This window comes from Mauremys mutica, unplaced genomic scaffold (assembly GCF_020497125.1).
Source record: "Mauremys mutica isolate MM-2020 ecotype Southern unplaced genomic scaffold, ASM2049712v1 000962F_np12_subseq_1:41413_obj, whole genome shotgun sequence".
Taxonomy (NCBI): domain Eukaryota; kingdom Metazoa; phylum Chordata; order Testudines; family Geoemydidae; genus Mauremys; species Mauremys mutica.
The window spans coordinates 19264-25274 of NW_025423080.1; the positions used below are offsets into that span (position 1 = coordinate 19264).

The following is a 6011-nucleotide window of genomic DNA, read 5'->3' on the forward strand; positions in this document are numbered from 1 at the left end:
TACCTACGACAGAATTTGAAGAGGAAACCTGGCTCCCCGCACCAGGCGGGATTTGAGTGTTTTGTCCCTGTCACTTAGAGTTTGTCAATAGTACAGACGCCAGGGGCAGGACTCCAGGCTCTGCTTGAGGGATCCTGGCACAGGGGCTGCAGGAGGGAGGGGGGCAGAAAGGATTGCAGGTTCTGACCTGTGCTCTGGAGAGGAGGTAATAATTGAAGGGGGTGTTTTTGACTATTCCCCTGCCTCAGGGTCCCCAGGGCTAGAATTCTACATTCCACAGGGCCAAATAAGGGGGTGATGCCATGTGGTCAATGAAAACCAGTGCTCCAGGTGAGGTTTGAACTCACAACCCCAGCATAGCTCCTCTCAACACTGCCCTGTAAGTACTGCGCACTAACCAATTGCACCACTAGAGCACCTGTTAATTATAATTCTGAGACCCCCCTAGGCTGATACAGGCAAGGAGTGACCCCAAAACATTCTCAGTGGAGGTGAGAGCCGGTAGCGACAAGTGTTGTACTCGGTGGGGTGGATCCTTCTTAATGGTTCCAGGCACCATTTGACACCTTGTGGTCCCACCAGGAGCGGGGCAGGCTCCCTAAAAGCAGGGCCGCCCAGAGGATTCGAGGGCCTGCAGCAAAGCGGGGGAGCAGACATAAAAAAGATGCCACCCGCTGTGGCGCTTGTACTCACTGGATGGCATCCGAGTCTTCAGTGGCGGCGGGTCCTTCACTCGCTCCGCGTCTTTGGCAGAACTGAAGGACCCGCCGCTGAAGTGTTGCCGAAGACCCGGACCGCTGCCGGGTGAGTAAAAATTAAAAAGGCGCCTCTAGCCAGGGAAGGGATTCTTGGCCAGGGCTTGTGGGGCAAATTGCCCCACTTGCCCCCCGCACTTGCCCTGCCTAAAAGTAGCAGCCACTAGAGCCCAAACAGTAGCCCCACCCCTTCCACTCGAGGCCACGCCCCTGCCCTCCCTTCTCCCCAAGGCCCCGCTCCTACGCTGCCTCTTCCCCCAAGACCCCTCCTGCCACTCGCTGCTCTCCGCCCCCTCCCCCACTCACTCGCCCTTACGGTCATTACAAAGTGGCAAGGCAGAGCCCTCCCATTTTTTAATGTCCTGGGGTGTTGTTCCCCCCTGTTCAGGCACCCCTGGGGCCCTGCACTTCACACAGCTCTCCCTGATTTCACCTGCTAGTGAGGGAGCCTCACTGCTAGCACAGACTGGGCAGTTTCTTGCATGAGAGACACTGTCCCAAAGCAGGACTAATGCTTAGAGCTGGTTCTCAGTGATTTCAGATCTGTTGGTCTGCAGCAAGACTCTCCATTGAGTCTTAACCAGCTCTGTTATTACACAGGGAAGAACAAAAGGGTGAAATGGGGCCTGGAACCCTTAAGAAGAATCCACCCCACCAAATACAACACTTGTCGCAACCTGCTCTCAAGCTCCACAGAGACTATTTTGGGGTCACTCCTTGCCTGTATCAACCTAGGGAACTGGGAGAACAGCAATTAACAGGTGCTCTAGTGGCGCAATTGGTTAGCGCACAGTACTTATAGGGCAGTGCTGAGAGGAGCTATGCTGAGGTTGTGAGTTCAAGCCTCACCTGGAGCACTGGTTTTCATTAGCCAAGTGGCATCACCCCCTCATTTGGCCCTGTGGAATGTAGAATTCCAGCCCAGGGACACTGAGGAGGGGCAGAGTCAGAAATGCCCCCTTCACTTATTACCTCCTCTCCAGAGCGCAGGTCAGAATCTACCATCCTCTCTCCCCCGCAGCCCCTGTGCCAGGATCCCTCAAGCAGAGCCTGGAGTCCTGCCCCTGGCGTCTGTACTATTGACAAAGACTAAATGACAGGGACAAAACACTCAAATCCCGCCTGGTGCGGGGAGCCAGGTTTGCTCTTCAAATTCTGTCGTTGGTACATTTCCAGGCCTGGGAATGTCCCACAACAGCATTTAATGGGAAGCTGCCTGCAGAACAGTTACACTGCACAGAGCTCCTGCGGAGGAGGAGTGGGAATTAGTAACATTTTGAGGATCGTTTGGGAAATGAGCCTTTGCTGACAAGGTTTGTCTCTGTTCATATTTCACCTTCAAGTGTTATGTTGAGGGATCGTTAGTGTATTTTTGTGAGGTTAATAACTATCTCCTCAACTTTTTTTACTCAACTTAAAAATTGGTGTCACTTGATTTTTGCATCTCCCTGTGAAAATACAACTGACACGTGTGGCTTTCTACAGGGGGTCATGATGTTATAGTTGGGGAATTCAGTCTCTGTACTTGTGGGGGGGGGCTGCCTTTTTACAGCTGCCTCAGGGCCAGGCACACCGGGCTGTTAGCTGCACCCACTGTCCTTGCCAGGGGCCCCTGCTGAACCCTGGGCGGCTGCACTGCAGTGCTGGGGTGACTCTGCAGGTGGAGAAGCTGCTGTGGAGCAGGTGCAGGAAGGAGACGGGGTCACTATTCACATTCTGACCTGCACAATTTTGCAAATTTGGGAATGTCCGAGAACAATTCTAAGGGGAAGGTGAATGCAGAGCAGTGACACTGGAGATGCCCAGACCTCCAATGGGGGCGGCGTGGAAATTAATAATGGGAAGATCATTTGTGAAATTAGTCGTCACTGACAAGCTTTGTCTCTGTTCCTATTTCACGCTGTGGTGTTAGTTAGAGGAATCAGTGCAGATTTTTACCATATTAATTAAACACTTAATTTTATTTAACCAAGCCAAAAACTTGGTGTCACTTATTTTTTCTCTGGCCTAGCAAGAATGAATTGAATTTCGTGATTTTCTGGAAAGTGCAGAGAGATTGAATGTGGGGAATTCAGTCTCTGTGTTTGTGAGCTGATGTTTTCCTCTCACAGGTCAGTACCTGCATTGAAATACCAAGAGGGATCTAAGGGCTGGTGTACGCTGGGCACTGAACTGGCAGAGTGACATCTCTCAGGGTGTGAACCCCCCCCCCCCAAACCCATAGAGTTAAGGTGACCTAAGCCCGGGTTAGTTAGTGCTAAAGAAAAGGAAGAATTGTTCTGTCCATGTAGCTATTACAGAGATGGGAAAACCCCTCCAGTCACTGTCTACTCCAAAGTGCTATAGCAGTGCCACAGCAGCGTTTTAAGTGTAGACAGAGTGAAAGTAGATCTGGCTCCAGTTTGCACTGTGGATGCTCAGGCACTAAGACTACAGTAATAATAACAACAGCGCAGTGCTTGCATAGCTAGCAGGATTTGAACCTGCGCGGACAGACCCCAATGGATTTCTAGTCCGTTGCCTTAACCACTTGGCCACAACTACTCAATACACAGTTGTTTCACTACATGATGATTCTGTTCTCACTGAATTGTCACTTCAAATTGCTCAGACCAGCTTCCCCAGCACACTCATGACTGCGCATCAGTGTAAGTGTGTCCTGGGCTGAACAGCGAGAATTCCTGCCCATTTCCCTTCCAGCTGGAGCAGGATGAGAGTGTGTCTGTGTGAATGACATTGCTGTAGATTGTTGTTCATTCCCCACTCTGACAATTCAGACAGTCCCTTTCCTAGTCAAATCTCCAGCACATCATTCCAATAGCAGGCGGCAGGATTTCTCTGGGGCACTGAAATTTTTTCAGGGGGCTGGTGCATGAACTCAGCCTTGCATTACACCCTTGATGTTTCATGGACTAACAACAGCAGCAGAAAGAAAGAGCCGAGCCAATACCTCCCTGGCAGGGATGGAGGTGCCACGTCCCCTCTGTCTGACCGTCACCATTGCAGGAGAGAAGGGTTCACTGGAATCGAATGCCCTGGCTCAGACCAGAGACACAGGAAGATTTTGCTTTTCATGGATCTGTGCAAAGCAAATTTTGTCTTTGTGTGAAACTGAGGTCGGAAATTAAACGTCCACATGGTGGCCCAATGCTCTAGGGAATGTGGGTGAAGGACTCGGGCTGAGAAATGATTTAACAGGGGGTTGTTTCAATTTATTGCCCTGATTAAAATCTATGGCTAAAAGGCATCCACTGTTGTTAGTACTTGTACCTGTGTAGGGACACCCCAGTGGGTGTCAAGTCCATTGTCTTCACCAGGGGCAGTCGATTATTTTAGCAAAGTACAAATTTCTTGGTCAAGGTCTAGACTCCAGAGAAAACAATACACTGCTGATAGGAAGAAGTACAAAAAAAGATTTTGCAGCCACCGTGGGCATAACTATGATGTGTCGTGTTTCACTCTTTATATCTGGCGCCACCTCCTTTCCCTTTAGCCTTGTAGTTGACCAAGGGCAAAGCTGAACATCTCCTCAGATACCAGGGAGTGTTTATGTCCATTCCTGCGAGCTACACAGGGGTTTGATGTTGCTGTTTCAGTCCTCTGGCTCTGCCGGGATAAGGAACAATTCAGGCTGTCACTGAACTGAAGGAGGAAGATCAGTTTTTGACAGGGAGAGGGACGCCTCCTCTTAAAGGTGTTTGTCTGGCTGGCAGTCCTGGTTCCCAGGTCTCACCCGTGGGGCTCCAGCAGTTTTGGGACCAGGTCACTCCCTTGGCCCCACCTGCCGCCCCCAGGCGTTCCCCCCCAGGGACCCCAGCAGTGCAGTGGAGCTGAGCAGCATCTGCCTGCTTGCTCCAGTGGCTGCCGGCCCCTCCCCATGGCAGGGCAGGGTTGGTCTGTGCCTCCGCACGCTGCCTCTGCCTGATCACCCCTGTGGCCAATGGGACGCTGTGGGGGTGATGCCTGGGGGCAGCAGCACACGGAGGCCCCCCAGCCCGCCCCGCCTTGGAGCCCCAGGTAAGCGCCACACTCCTGACTCCCTCCCAGAGCCTGCACCCCCCTCCACACACGCCTGCCCCCAACTCCCTCCCACAGCCTGTGCCCTCTCCCTCCACACACCCCCTCCCACCTGCCCCAATCTCCCGCCCAGAGCCTGCACCCCCACCCATCCTCCTGTTCCCCCACCCCCTGCCCCAGCCCAGAGCCTGCACCCAGCACCCAAACTCCCAGAGCCATAACAAGGAATTTTTGTGCCCGAGGCAAGGGCCGGCTCCAGGCTCTTTGGCGGCAGGTCCCTGAGTCCCTGTTGGAGGGAAGGACCTGCCGCCCAATTGCCGCCGCTGCTTCATTCATCCTTCGGTGGCAATTCGGCAGCGGGTCCCTGAGTCCCTCTCGGAGAGAAGGACCCACTGCCGAATTGCTGCCGAAGAAGTGGCAGCAATAGAGCTGCTGATGAAGCGCCGCTGATCGGGGTAGAGCTGCGCCCCTCCACTTTGCGCACCCGAGGCAAGTGCCTCACTCGCCTGGCCCATGTTACGGTGCTGCAAACTCCATCCCAGAGCCTGCCCCCCAGAACCCCTCCCCCACCCAAACTCCCTCCCAGAGACCAGCCTCTCACCCCTCCTGCACCCAAACTCCCCCCAGAGCCTGCACCCCTCCTGCATCCCAAACCCCAGCCCAGGGCCTGCACCCCAGACCTCCTCCCCCGACCCAAACTCCCTTCCAGAGACCAGCCTCTCACCCCTTCTGCACCCAAACTCCCCCCAGAGCCTGCACTCCAGAACCCCTCCCCCACCCAAACTCCCTCGCAGAGACCAGCCTCTCACCCCTTCTGCACCCAAACTCCCCCCAGAGCCTGCACCCCAATCCCCAGCCCAGGGCCTGCACCCTAGACCTCCTCCCCCTATACAAACTCCCTCCCAGAGCCTTAGGCAGGTGGAGGGTGGAGTTTTGGGGGCGGGTTCTGGGCAGTATGAGTGACATTATTGGCCCACTGGGAGGACTGGAGGACTGGCACTGGCCCTAAGGTAAATTGTGGTTGAGACCCTGCTTTAAAGGATTGGAGCAATGCTGGAGAGACTGACGGGCAGGGAGCTGGGGAGCTGTGTGTGCCCCAAGGAGAGTTGTTGTTGTGCTCTGGTGACACAGAGCGGGGGTGGGGAGTTTGTAAGCTGTGGTGTTTGTATAGAAGAGAGAAAGTTTACTAACCCCCAGGTTAAAAACTGTTCCTGCTCTGGGCTATCCAGGGCACTCTCT

At 53.9% G+C, this 6011-nt stretch overlaps 2 non-coding genes across 2 annotated transcripts; one reads left to right on the forward strand and one right to left on the reverse strand.

The window, feature by feature from the left end:
- Positions 1–322: 322 nt before the first annotated feature.
- On the reverse strand, positions 323–416 carry TRNAV-UAC. The gene is made up of 2 exons: positions 379–416; positions 323–358 (listed from the first exon to the last, which is right to left on the reverse strand). It is a non-coding gene; the product is annotated as a tRNA-Val (tRNA).
- Positions 417–1518: 1102 nt separating this feature from the next.
- TRNAI-UAU lies at positions 1519–1612 on the forward strand. The gene is made up of 2 exons: positions 1519–1556; positions 1577–1612. It is a non-coding gene; the product is annotated as a tRNA-Ile (tRNA).
- Positions 1613–6011: the final 4399 nt, after the last annotated feature.